This window comes from Thamnophis sirtalis, unplaced genomic scaffold, assembly GCF_051295495.1.
Source record: "Thamnophis sirtalis isolate CommonGarterSnake01/CBP01778 unplaced genomic scaffold, rThaSir2_p1.2 scaffold_9, whole genome shotgun sequence".
NCBI classification, from domain to species: Eukaryota; Metazoa; Chordata; class Lepidosauria; order Squamata; family Natricidae; genus Thamnophis; species Thamnophis sirtalis.
This window is the reverse complement of record NW_028261389.1, coordinates 32,468,318-32,482,859: the sequence shown is the minus strand read 5'-3', so window position 1 is coordinate 32,482,859 and position 14,542 is coordinate 32,468,318. Positions and strand designations below refer to the sequence as shown.

Genomic DNA, 14,542 nt, shown 5'->3' with positions numbered 1-14,542 from the left:
AAGAAGCAGCTAAGCACCATCTACCATTCTTACACAATCTTTTAGGCACACAAGCTTGCATTTGGAGGGTGATAAACTCAGCTGGAAAAGCACTGACCTGAAGCAGATTAGGATCTTCCAAAGGTACAGTCATCATGCGTGAGGGAAAACAAAAATGAATGACCTGATGAGCTAGCAACAAAGCAATTTAGAAAAGATGATGATAGTTAGCAAACTATGCAGTAATTTTGCTACTGAAGATTTGCACTTTCCTGGGTATGCTAAGTGTTCTTGGATGACAAAAAGATCAGCATGATTTTAAAGCAAGTGGCTCACTGCCCACAATTTTGAGGGTGGAGGAGAGGATCTCTGCTTAGCCATGAAAGATTCCCAGATAAGCATAATTAAAGCCCTTGATTGACTCTAAGAAGGTGACTTTAGTTATAATTGCACACATAGCTATACTTTAATAGGTACTATGATACAGTAGCAAATATATGCTTCTTGAAGGTAGAGAAAAATTCGACTTGGATTGTCATCCATGGTTTTATCTCTTGATTACGGGTAGTCCTCGACTTGTAACAGTTCGCTTAGTAACCAATGGAAGTTACAATAGCACTGAAAAATGTGACTTATGACCATTTTTCACACTTATGACCATTGCAGTATCCTCATGATCGTGTGATTTACATTTGGATGCTTGACAACTGTCTCACATTCATGACGGTTTCAATGTCCCGGAGTCATGCGACCACCTTTCGCAACCTTCTGATAAGCAAAGTCAGTAGGGAAACCAGATTCACTTACCATAGCTGTGTTACTAATTTAACAACTGCAATGATTCACTTAACAAATGTGGCAAGAAAAGTCGTAAAATGGGGCAAAACTCACTTAAAATTTTTTTCACTTAACAACATAAATTTTGGGCTCAATTGTGGTTGTAATCCACAATTTACAGTGTTTTTCTAGCCTAAAGAATTTTAAAAAATTCAGCTATAAAATCAAGTTGCCGTATTCCGGCCTCTCTTCTAAGGTCTTTGTGGGCTAGTAAAGAAGATGAGGATTTGTTTGCTTAAGCTAAATGGAGCTTATGCGATTAGCCTTGACGCCTGAAAGAAACCAGTATTTTCTGTACTGTAGTTCAGTATTACAAATAAAATAAAAAATAGTAATTTGCAAGAAGGCCTTTGTGTGCTGTAGTTTGCCTGGTTAGGTCTTGAGAACTTATACACATACATTCACATGACAAATTGCATATGCTGAGCATGGCTTGGCATTAGTAATAAACAATTTCCTTAAAGAAAGCCTACCAAATAATGTAACAAACAGCATTATAATGTTTGCATTTTAGATTTGCTTGTCCTAATCCCTTCATAAAGTTTTGACTGGGTATTTGGGTGAATGAAAAAAGTAAGATACATAGCAGCCAAATTAGAGGTGGAGACTTTGCTAACATGTGGCACAGTTTTTGTTTGATTAAATATCTTCCCATAGGGAATGAAAAGAAAGCCAGAGTAGCAGGGAGACTATTCTTTATGGCCTCTCCTGTTATTATGTCTATGCTGGAAGGCCAGAAAGGAGAGTCAACCATTTCCTATCTAAATTGGATTGCATGTCAGATTGTGATTAAGTTGAGATAATTTAAAGTAAATAACATGGACTGTAATTAAAGAAGTCTACTTTGATCATAGTCCGAGTGGAGAGCCAGGCTCAGATGATATGTTAAGACAGACCAAATGGCTTTGCATGTTGTGAGACCACACTAATTGATACTTCACCTTAATCCGATGGCTTCTATTCACTGAATAGCAGTGAAGTTAATTGAAGGGCATTTGTAAGAAAACAGGTGATATTTAAAAATATGCTAAAATGAAAAAGCTAATTGAAGGATTGATGACAATCCAGGCATTCTGCTGAGTTTTTTTAAACTGACAGAAAATGAGAGAGGAAGTCTTTAGATTACTGTTTAATAGTCCTCTTTTTTAAAGTCTATGTATGTGTATTTGGAAAAACCTTGCAACCCCGCCAACCCCTCTCCCACATACTGCCTTCCTTTCTCTGTCCTCCCCTCTTAATATGTGTACATTTTCTCTTCTTGCACTGGAAGTTTATACTAAGTGAGTATGACCTTCTGTTCTATAGTGCTGGCTTCTGCACTTCCCCCAAAGCTGCTGCTTTACATTTAGTGTGACAGAAGGCAACATGTCTTAAATTAACAAGAAATAATTACCTTAATTTAGCTTTTCTTCTTGCTTGTACCATGTGTACTTGAAAAAGTGTACACCACTCAAGGATTAAGTGCTGCCCTTAGCCTGAAATAATTTATACACCCATGTTCTATAGAGCTATTAAATATTTGTGGGAAATGCTGTTGTCTATATTTTCCTCTTAGCATCAGTGTCACTTGCTTGCTAGCCAATACAAGAATGTCACTTCGTAAATAGCAAGTTGAAGCCGTTTGCTTTTTTATTTTCCTTGGCTCAGTTCTTCTACCTCTTCTGTTGAGGACAAATCTCTTTGCAGCCTTTTTTAATGGTAACACACATTCCACAGATAGACCTGAGCTTTGGAATTCAGAACCCTGGTATGTATATGACTTTTAGCCCTCCTGGTAGCAGCAGATTGGTTTTCATGTATCTTTGACCTTCAAAATAAAGCAGCCCCTTTTATTGTCATTTATATGCTCTGTGCACAGTAACAGCAATTGTTACAGCAACTATTCTAATATATTCTGCTGATTTTAATACCTTCTCCAATTCTCTCCCTTTGTCCAATTCTTCCTACCCCTCAACGTTTACTGATGTTGACTGCTAATCTAGGCTTACTCTTGAAGATGGGAGGAGACAAACTGACACAGAAAAATGTTTCTCTTAATTATGATGACTTTGGGAGTTTTTCACCCTATTTTTCCTTAATCCATTTTAAATTAGTTTTTTTCATAATTACATTTGTTTCTAGTGTGTATGTGCAAACATGTTTTGTGTGTTTTATTTATATTGACATATTTTGCTAGCATTTCTTCTTGTGATCCTTTGTTACTCTTGCAGATATGTGTTTGAATAAGAGCCTTTTCCTCCTCCCCTTTCCTTTTTTAAAAAATCCTCCCTGCTCCATCCTGCAGTGAAGTCACAATCCAGTGTTTGTAGACTTCATGTGATGTCACAGAATCAGTCTTGTGACTTCACTTGCAGTCTCAAACAGAAGGTGCAAGACGGTTTAGAAGAGAGGGGAGAAGAAAAAAAAGCACCTCTTCCCTTGCCCTCACTCTCTTCGTTGTAAATCCAGTAGCTGAGATAAATCGGGTGGGGAGAAGCAGCAGGAAAAACAGCCGAGAATGATGTCTGAAAACAGGTACAGTAGAACTGGCTTTACGTTCGGCTTCTGGTTGGAAGTTCCAGTTGCCCCGCAGAGGCCAGATTTTGCAGACCATGCGCACGTGGGGGAGGGGGTGGTGCTGCTGGGGGTAATGTGTGTGTGTGCGCGCGTGTCACCCAGTGACGCTCTGGCTGCACGGTGCCATCGGCTGTAGTGTGTTTGTGTGTGTGTGTGTGAGAGAGAGAAGAGAGTGCGCGCAGGGGGAAGGAGGCAGTGAGCGATGGCAGGCGAGCGAGCCGCTTTAGACCATTTCTCAGAAGCAGGCAGCTGGCGTCCTATTGGGCTGGCCGCGACGAGCCTCCTCCTTGTCCGTTTCAAAAGGCCGCAGCTGCTCGCTGCAGTCTGTCTTGCGGCTTTGCGCATGTGACACAAATGGGTTATTGCGCTTGGGCGCCTCTTAGGTGGATGTCGTATTTTCTGTTTTACTTTTGCTTTGCAGGCTACTTAGGGCCGGGGTGGCAGCAATTTGCCCAGAGCAAAGAGAGCACAGGGCAAGAGAGGGGTCGTATTCTTCAAGCCTTCGGCTTTGGGGAGAGGGGTTGACGATTTGGGGGTGGGGTGGGGGTTGATTCTTTGGCGAGATAGGAAAAAAAAAACCACCCACATCTCGTTCTCCATCTTTTGACTGACGACATCATAATAGCAATGCGGATGCATTAGCAGCAATAACCGCCGCCGCCAAAGCAACATTCGGTTTCCCTCCCCTGCCGGCGGGTGCGTTTGCCTAAGCTTTCGCCGCCCCTCTTTTTCCTCGTTTTAGCTCCATTTTTTGTCATTTGTAACAAGATGTTTGGTTTTGCAGGGGTAGCAAATGGGTGGCTTCTCCTGAGCGTTCCGGTATAATCTGGCTCGTATAAGAGAATCAAACTAGAGGCGTTTAAGCGACACAGCAAAGGGGGGGAGGAGTGTTGTTTCTTTTTGGGCTACCCAGAACCGTCATTTTCTATTTCCATTTTGTGCTTTGCTTCAGAAAGACGGAGAGGAAGCACAAGGCGGAAGGATGCGCAACGTTCTTTTATCTGTCCGCATTTGTTAAATGCATGGCTCCGGAGGAGGGAGGATTTAAAGGGTAGTATTTTAAGTGAAAGGTGCTCTCCTGAAGAGGACCCTGCCCTTCTCTTCCCATCTAAGAAGGCGTTTACTGATTAAAAAAAATAGTCGTCTTGCTTCCTTTTCAAAACATTCCCATTGATTATTGGATATTGATTGAATATTTTGTGCTTTACCATCATAATATCTAGAACGTCCTTTTGTTTGCTTCCTGGTAACAGGCCAAAAATGTAAAAAAATAAAATAAAAAATAGGGTAGGAGCAGCTGGGATGTCTTTGGTCTTAACTAGATTGAAGTAAGATCCCCCAGGATAATTGATTTTTCACTGTCCTTTTACTCTTCCACTTATTCTTCCTTTAATATTTTCTGTGATTTTGCTAGTGTATTGAATGAAGATTGATGCAGAAAGGCCACCATTGACCTGATTTTTAAGGCAAATAATATTCATTGCAAAACCTTAACTCCAGATAATAGTATTAATGATAGTGGATCACAAACAGAGGTCCTATGTGCCTCTTGCCTGGAAGTTACTTCCAAACGGAGTCTAATTTTAGTTCCAAATGACAAGCAAGAGGCATTGTAGGGTAATGAAAACAGTGATTCTGAATTATGGGTCGTCTGACTATTTTAGTCCAAAAATGGAGCCATCGTAATATAGTACTTGATGCTATCATAAGTCAGTGCATTGTTGTCTGAATCTTCCTGCATCCTTGCAGCAGAAAGATGGAGATGCAAGTTTTCTATGATAGTGTATATTGTAACTTAAATGTTATTTATCCTTTCAGACTTTAAACATCTCCCACTAGAAACCCTTAAAGAACCTGGTCCTTCTCACACATGCGCACTGTGCTAAGTATGGACTCTAGATAATGAATTGGAGAATTCTAACCAGGATTACTTGCTTACAAAATATATCATATTTGTCCCACAATAGCTTGCATTGTGCCTATGTTGTAATCTGGTTTAGGTGCTAATAAAGACTTAAAAATTGTTCCATTTTAAAACATTTCAGGTGAATTTAATGCTTTTAGAGTTTTCTACTTTTATTTTTATTTTATTGTATTTTATTTTAATTTCTGGTTTTTACTTTTACCATATGCTGTTTGTATTAGTTTTCCTTTCTATTATATATTTTATAGTTTTGCACTTCATATTTTAATTGATTGTATAATGCCGACCCAATTTCAGTTGGTAGGTAATATAAAATGCACGGGAAATATAAACTGAGATCAAACACTACTGCTTACTAGGATTGATGATATTACCTACTTTGGGTAATTGAAGGTCTGGAAGGAAAAAAAACAAGATCCCAGAGCACCAAGGATTTCTCATTCCCATGAAGCCTGGCTTTCTCCTCCTCCTCCCCCCCTCCATTCTACTACACCCAAGCAGATGCATTAAATAATGTATCTAAAATATATCCAACAAAGAAAATGTATTAATTTTCTATATTGGATTTACAAAAGAAATGGTTAAAAGTTTTAAGAATTTTGTCTGAAGGGGCAAAGAAAAGTGAAAAGAAATTAAGTTCTAGGACATTATTTGAAAGACTAACGTTCAATATTGTTATAGGTAAAAGGAAGGAATATAAGATTGGTTTCTTTGATCATAGATGTAATGGAGTTTGCTGACATCAGGACTGAAATGACAAAGCTTTAATGATTTGTATATAGATAAGGGATGGGATATAGGAAGGGTGCATAATTTGTTGCATTTTAAGAGAAAGTAATAAGTTACTAAAATGTTTATACTTGTGATGAAAAGGGAAGTAATTTATGTCTTTTGTTTTTCTTTACTATATTATTTACTTCCTTTTTTTTCTTTTCTGTACCTTGTATGTTTTCTTTTTAGTCTTCTATTTTGTATTTGTATTGTTGTAATGGTAATGTAATGATAATAAAATTACTATTAAAAAGTTCTAGTAGATTAGTTAGAACCTTCCCATAATGCAGCCATATTGAGTATATCAGAGCAAAGCCCGGGTCTCCAAATCTTTTTATAACAGTTTTCACTTTATTTCCCATGACAAATCTTAAACTGACAGCCCTGCAATTTCCTGGATCTTCCTGTGAGCCATTATTAAATGGGAGTTATGCCTGTCATCTACCAGTCTTCAGTTTCAAAGGCTGAATAGAGGCAGACTACCTACCATATTTTTCGGAGTATAAGATGCACCAGAGTATAAGACACACCAAAGTTTTGAAGAGGCAAATTTTAAAAAAAGTAGGTAGGTAGATAGGGAGGGAGGGAGGGAGAGAAATAGAGAGAGGTGGAGAGATAGAGAAATACAGTAGGTAGGTAGGGAGGAGAGAGAGAGAGAGAAAGAAAGAAAGATAGATAGATAGATAGATAGATAGATGATAGATAGATGATAGAGAAATACAGTAGATAGGGAGGGAGGGGGATAGAGAAATAGAAATACAGTAGCTAGGGAGAGATAGAGTAGGTTGGTAGGTAGAGGGATAGAAATAGAGAGAGAGAGAAATACAGTAGGTAGGGAGAGGTAGGTAGGTAAAGGGATATAGAAATAGAGATGGAGAGATAGAGAAATACAGTAGGTAGGTAGGGGAGAGAGAGAAATACAGAATAGGGAGGGAGAGGGTAGGTAGGTAGGTAGAGGGATAGAGAGATAGAAATACAGTACATAGGTAAGGAGAGAGAGAATAGGTAGGTTGGTAGGTAGAGGGATAGAGAGAGAGAAATAGAGAAATACAGTAGATAGGGAGAGAGAGAGTAGGTAGGTTGGTAGGTAGGTAGAGGGAGAGAGAGAAATACAGTAGGTAGGTAGGGAGAGAGAGTAGGTAGGTAGATGTTTCCAGGTATATTTATCCATGTGCTGGAGAAGGAAATTGCTGACAATCTGCAGCACCTAAGATTGTTTCTGCTGGCACAGCACTTAATCAATGTAATTCTCATCAATCAAAGAGCTTTCCAAAAGGGAAAAAAAGTTTTTGCACTCTGCAAACCTCCCCAAAACGGCCATTTTTTTCGTGAAAACAGGCACAGTTTTTTTCTTAAAAAAGGCATGAATAGCCTTGGGAGGGCTCCTGGGGGTTGGGGGGCAAAAACATGCAAAAAATGGCCCGGTTTATGAGAAAACGGGTCTGTTTTTTTGTCAAAAAAATAGCATGCATAGCCTTATGGAGACTTATAGTGTGCTGCTGGGGGGGAGGGGGGCAAAAAATGGCCCATTTTTTGCTCATTTCTGCCCTCTCCAGCCCCCAGGAGCTCTCTGAAAGCCTCCTACAAGCTATGCACGGCCATTTTGGTGAAGGGGTGGAGTTTTGGGAGGCAAAAAATGCTGTATTCAGTGTATAAGACGCACCCAGAGTTTCAGCCACTTTTTTGAGGAAAAAAGGTGCATCTTATACACCGAAAAATACAGTAATTATCTATTCTAGTTAGGAGATACACAGTCTGATGGCTGGATGCCACCAGGACCTGGTGATTGGTTGAGGTCCAGTTTTCTCAATAAGATCTAGTACTACTTCTCTTGTCACCATTATATGGCTTGGGGATCTGCCCCAATTTTTCTCCTGTGAAGACAGAAACAAGGAAATTGTTCAGCTTCTCTGCAGTTTCCATTTCTCCTCTTAACATACCCTTGATTCCTTCTTCCAGAAGACCAATGATCTCCCTGGCTAGTTTCCTGCTTCTAATGTATTTGAAGAATCTTTTATTATCCATCTTCATAGTCTGGGTAATATGCTCCTTGGATTTATTTTTTTGCCTCCCTTACTGACTGTGCACTTATTTGGCCAGAGTTTGTTTCCTTTTGCGTTAATTAGACCAGGCTTTCTACTTTCTTAACTGTATATGGTCAATCATTCAAGTCACGATTGTCCCAAAGGTGCTTTTCAAAAGGTAACTGGACTTTCTTGGTTTTTTTCCTTGAAAACATTTCACTTCTCATACAAGAAGCTTCTTTAGTTCTCAGCTTCTTGGATGAGGTGAAAAATTTTCAAGGAAAAAACCAAGAAAGTTCATTTGCCTTTTAAAAAGCACCTTTGCCACACTTGCTTAATGTTTTCTTGGCCCTAACAGCTTCTTCTACAACGCTGGTAAACCATGCAGACCTCTTCTTAGACTTTTGAGCCATTTTCCTAAAAAAAATTTTAAAAGCCTCTATTATTGATGGTTTTAAACCACAGCAAAAGTTATTATGGAATGAGCTTGCACTTTCAACCTTTCCTTTGATTTTCTTTTTCACTAGTCCTGATATTGAGAAGTTCCCTTTTTTGAAGTCAAATAATAATTACGTGGAACTTGTGTATATTGCTTCTTTGTATATTAATTTTATTGCATCATGGTTACTTTTCCCAGTTGGATGGACTACATATAAATATCCTATAACCAAATGGTCCAGTGCAGTCATTTATAGTATCTTTAGAATTTTACTTATCATGCATATTCACCCAGTCAATATGTGGGTAAATGAAATCTCCAGAATTACAAGTCATGCTTTTTGGGATTCCTCTCTGAGATCCAGATCTTATTGAGCATCTTGGTTAGGGGACAATCATATACTCTGAGTGTACAATTAGCCTATTTTTCTGACTTGATGTTTCTACTCAGAGCATTTCCACAATTGGCCTGCACTAAGGAATTACATAGCTTTCAAACTAGTGGTTGAATTTCTCCAACGGACCAAGCCAAAATCAAACAAGCTTAATGGCACAATGTATGAACTCATCTTCCCTTTAATTAATCATATGGGAAAGTAGAAAGAAGTTTGGAGTTCTCTTCCCAGTAATAAACATTTTAACTGTTAAAAAAAATGCTTTGCTCTTGAAGGCCCAATTAAACAGTAGCATTTTGAGTTCCTAGCTATTGTAATAGAGTTTCAGAACAGTATTGTATCACTTTAAGTGCATGTTGAAAATAGCTAGGCCTTTTCCACAATGTTAGGAAGCTTTGTTAGGAAGCAAAATGTTTCAGTTAATATAAATTCTATGACTACACCTGTTCTACATGATAGATGTATATTTAGTCACAACCTATCCCATTTGAGACAATGGAGATGAGAAGGTTGAAAAAAACTCATGAGGTACCTGTTTATTTTATTAGGAGATTTTAAATCTTAAAGTTCAGTTACTTTTTTAAGGGATGGAGCTCTTCTTCAGAGCCATACTAATGTATTTTTCTCCCAACCTCTAAGTCAGAAAGAGAGCATAGCCACAAAAACTCTGCTGCCCCCATAGTCTAGTATTGTATACATGTAATTCTCAACTTACAACCATATTGGAGCCTGCCCACCACAGGTGTAAAACTGATCACCCACACAACTAATACAATCTTATGATTATTTTTGTGGTAATAGTTGAGAAAACCCCATGGTCACTGTGGGCCAGTTTTGCAAAAAAAAAAAAAAAAAAAAAAAACACCTCAAAGTAAATGCTGGTTTTCAGCAAAAAGATTAAAAAACAGGTTCATGTCACTTTTGAGATGCTGCAAACGGCTGTAAATAAGGAGTGGCTGCCAAATGTCCAAACTGCAGTCACGTGACTATACAGGGATGACCATCAGAACTTCAGAATTAAGTTGAAGGTACCCACAGGACCTCCAGGGAGTCATTTCAAAGCAACTAGACATAAGTTGAGGACTTCCCATACTTAAGCAATATAGCCAGGGAGTGTTTGTGCCTTCAAACTAATGGGGGGAGGGTGAGATGATGTTTCAGGGCAGCAATTAGGTGATTCTGTTATTTTTTCCCACGCATACCCAATGTTTCCTACCATTAGGAAAATTGGCATCAATCACTTTCCTAGAGGTGGACAGGCAGGACAGCCAAATTATTTTAGTTAGTCCTCATTTTTATTAACTACTCGATGTCTCTTCTAACAGGCTACCAATAACATATGAGATCATTCGTTTATGAAATAATTTCATAACTACTGCCTTTAGCAGGCATTTGGGTTATAGGTGGGCCTTGGCTTTTAATAGGTTACTTAATTGCAGCTTTAAGTTACAGCAGACCACCTTAAAGCTACTTACCACCCAGTCTTGAATTTATGGTTGCTGCACCAGTACCACCACATTCATTTGCTCTTACAGCTGACCGTAGGGATGCTGTAGCACCTCCCTGCATTTATCCCCCCCACCAGGGACTGGTTCTCTGCAGACCTTAGGCATGATTCCAAACCCTGCGAGGTCCCACACACTCCTCACTTAATTTTTGAAGATGACTGAAGCCTTCCATAGCACTGAAATGGGTTGCTTTACCGCTTTGCTGTATGGTGAGCTTGTGGAATTGCACCGTGCAGCTCAGGGACAGGCTGCTCCATTTTACTGTCTTAATGTGGTTTACACAGCACTGGAAAAACTTTCTACAGCTTTTGGAAGCTTTCCTTGCGCTGTGCAATCTCCAGTTTATGACCCTCATGTTCATTTAACAATTACATTGTGGGGAGAGCAGGAATGGGAAGTTTGTTAAGTGAGACAGTTCACTTAAGAGCCATTGTGACATATGACCAATGGTCAGGCTCAATTACAGTTGTATCTTGAGGACTACTTGCACTTGCAGCATCCCTGTCCATTCTCTTACTCAAGAAGATGCACTGCAGAGAGTCCTATAGGAGAAAGAAAAGTACACAGTTTTCCCTTTTGCAGGGCTTTTTCTTCTCCTTTCCTTTAAAACTGTGTATGCTGGGACCCTTCACAGAATGCCAAGAGCAACTTGAAAGAGAGTTCCAGATGATATCCTTCCCTGTTTCTGAGTGCAAAATATGTTTCCAGAAGTATGGCATTGCAGCTGTAGTGTGTCCTAATATGAGCAAGTGGCCAGTCTCCCTTTCCACTTGGGTTGCAATATGCTTTTGATTTAGTATGTGTGAGTGTGTGTCTGTATGTGTTGTCCAGGACTCCTATTGTTGTACTTTGTGGGTATACAAGCCTTGACTGCAGAAAATTAATCTGAATGATCTCTAGATGGCAGCATTTATTAAATTTAATAGGACGATTGATCTCTTGAAAGACTGACACTCCTAGTTCTGCCGCAAAAATAGATGATTGTCATACTTATGTCAAACAGCATCCTTTCCCCCCTTCCCCAGTTTGCCTGGATGATCAGAACAGTTGATTTGAAATACAAAGCAGAAAAGACTGAATCAGAATGCTATTCTGTTTTATGTTTCTTTCTTTGCTTCTTCCTAAAACATGCTTCCCCTAAAACCCTGTTTGTTAGAGTGCCTTCTCTTTCTTTCCTTCATTATACATACATATATGCATGTATGCCCCACATATTTTTCCAATTTACATTCTCCTTAGCAATATTCACATCTGTATGCGTGAGCGGCTATGTGCACACACACCTTATAATGTACACATGCACAAATAACAGACTTCTTGATTGACAGATCTATTGATTTCCTAAGATTTTGATATTCCAGTTAACAAAAATAAAAAAAATGAGCTTCATTTCTAAAACTCCTTTTGAAGGCTCTCCCCCCCCCCCCCAACTATTGTGTCTGAAAAATCTACATGTTGATATTATTTTTGAGGTGAGGAACTTTAAGAAATTGTTATGTAGGTTCTGAAATGTTTTTTATTTGTTAATTCTGAGGAGAAAAGGTATATTTGCAACATTTCCCTAAGCAGCCTGGGTTTTGTTTTGCTTTTTTTGAGTGGAGAATCACATGACATTTGAGTGAAATTCTACAAGTCATATTAGAAAATGTATGGACTAAGCCAAAGTAAATTAATTAAAATTGCAAAGATTAAATTAATTTGTTCTCTAAGTAACAGTTGATTAAAAATTAACATATAGAGGAATTCTAGAGGCTGAACTTGAGGAATGAAGTTATATAGATCTGAGGTCTATTTAGAAAACTTTTCTCTTTCCCCAATTATCTAACCATTTCAGATAGTCCTTGACTTACAACAGTCATTTAATGACCATTCAAAGTTACAAAAGCACTGAAAAAAGTGTTTTATGACTTTTGAGATCCAAGTTGCCGAAGTGTCCAGGGAGTTAATATGTATTTGGTTCCATACTGTGGTAACTTTAATGTGTGTGGGGGAGGGAGCCATAAAGAGGTGATAATAATGTCTCTTCTCAAGAGGCTGAATTTAGACCATTTTAGGTAACTATTGCCCTGTGTTCAATCTTCTCCCTTTGGGGAACATTGTTGAGAAAGTAACTGGAGGGCACTACAGAGAATGTTGGAGGTAGCAGATTACCTGGGTCCATTTCAGGCAGGTATTTAGTACAAATAAGTCCTGGTTTTGCTTGTAGATAAACTATGGTAGAGTCAGGATGGAGGTGGTGCATCTTGATCTCAATGGCTTTTGCTTTTCATACTATCAACCATGGTATCCATCTGAAACAGCTTCTGGAGTTGGGAATAGGAGGCACTGTTTTACAGTGATTGACTTCTTTCAGGACCAGTTCCAGTTGTATTGGTTTGGGGAGAGGTCATTCCTTAGCCCCCTTCTGTGTGGTGCCTTAGAATTCAACTCTGTCCCCTTCTATTCAACATCTACATTAAACTGATGGGTGAAATCAACGGCTCAGCTAATGTAATGCATATTACATGAGGTTGACCTTGGAGACCACTTGGAAGCTTCAACTGGTGCAGGCAGGCAGTTATGGGCATGCTTTGTATGTCCATGTGATACCTCTGCTCTCAGAGCTGATTTTAGCCTTACAAGGTACTCCAGACAAAGAGCATAACCAGGAATACTAGCTCTATCTTAATTGTAAGGTTACATTAAAAGAATCTTATAAGTCTGAAGATACACCCGCCCCAATCCTTCACTTTTACTATCCCAAAAATAAGGCAGGGCCCTTTCATACCTTAACTGTCCTCCCAGACCTTCGTGTAGGATGGTTGGTGCTCCTTTGATGAATGTTAGTTGCTGGTAAGATATTTTGGAGTTTGCCATTTTTCTCTTCTTTTTTCTTGAGTCTGGTTTGCTGGCTGTTGTTTCTCTATTTTTTAAAATATTTGGTGTGTTGTGAGCTACTCAGATTCAGGAGTTGGGCAAAATTTATGTTCTTACTTTTGGTATGACATCTAGATAAGAATTTTTAATTATAATCCTAGTTTATAAATGGAATTTCCCCATGTGGATGCTATATTTGATCATATACTAACTAAAATTCAGACTCATGCTAAAAGGCAACTAAATGACTACAGTAGGCTTTTATTATTGAAAAACATATATACCCATAGTTATTTCTAGTTTGTGCCCTTCAAATATTGCCTGTAAAATGTCCACCCTTTAAGCAGAACTTTAAATATCAGTAATATAAACACTTCCTTTATTATGTATTCCAAATACATCCAAATGATCAGCTAATCCTTCAGAATATAATTATACAGCTATTTCCAAATAGCAAGTTATGAGATACTACTACTATACTGCCAGTGTATCTTATAAGGCAGACTAACAAAAGCTTTTAAAATCTAATAATAGATTGGCTTTAAATAATGGAAAGAGCTCTATTAGAGGATCCTGCTATTATTATTTTATCTGATGTAGCTGATAATCCATATTTTCATGCTGTAAAACACTTCAGTTCATGAATCAACAGTTCAAATTACTTTAAAAAAAACTAGTTGTGTTTTCTCCCATAATCGGTTGACAATATTAGTTGTATCACTGAACCACTGGCTTAAATCGCACATAAATGGTTCAATTCTTGCCCAATTTATATAATTCACATTTCAATTATCAAACTAACTTGGGGGGGTGTGTGTTACATTTAAGTATAGGATGAATATGGGACCCAGGAAGAGAGCCTTTTTTTTACATGGCACCTTCCATCTGAAACATCAGTTCCCCCAGAGTTTATATTTGCTCTGATCTTTCTGGCCTTTCATAAGGCCTGGTGTCCCAAATGTGTGGTTAAGTGCTTATCATGTGTTAATTATGTATTAGATTTTTTTTAAATCTGGACTGCCATATATGTTATTTACTGTTTTATTGTAAAACACAATGTTTCATTTTAAATCATTGTTAGCTGCCCAGAGTCTGGCATTTGAGATGGACTTACATTCACTCTATAAACTAAATGAGAAAATCTAGAGAGAGAGACATAGAGAGAGAGAAATAGAGAGAGAAAGAGAGATGCACTTAACATCAATAACTTCACTTTTGTTACAGGCCCTGATTATGGAACAAGGCAGTACCTAC

At 38.5% G+C, this 14,542-nt stretch overlaps 1 protein-coding gene across 3 annotated transcripts in view; it reads left to right on the top strand.

Annotated features, from left to right (window-relative positions):
- TCF20 (transcription factor 20) overlaps positions 1-14,542 on the top strand; it is a 165,031-nt gene that overhangs the window by 104,904 nt on the left and 45,585 nt on the right. The window contains exon 1 of one of the 3 annotated variants that reach the window (XM_087723246.1): positions 3,159-3,330. The exons of the other annotated variants lie outside the window; for them this stretch is intronic. The gene's annotated coding sequence lies outside the window, so the exon portion shown is untranslated. Of the gene's footprint in view, positions 1-3,158; positions 3,331-14,542 lie in introns of those variants that run through there. 3 annotated transcript variants of the gene reach the window in all.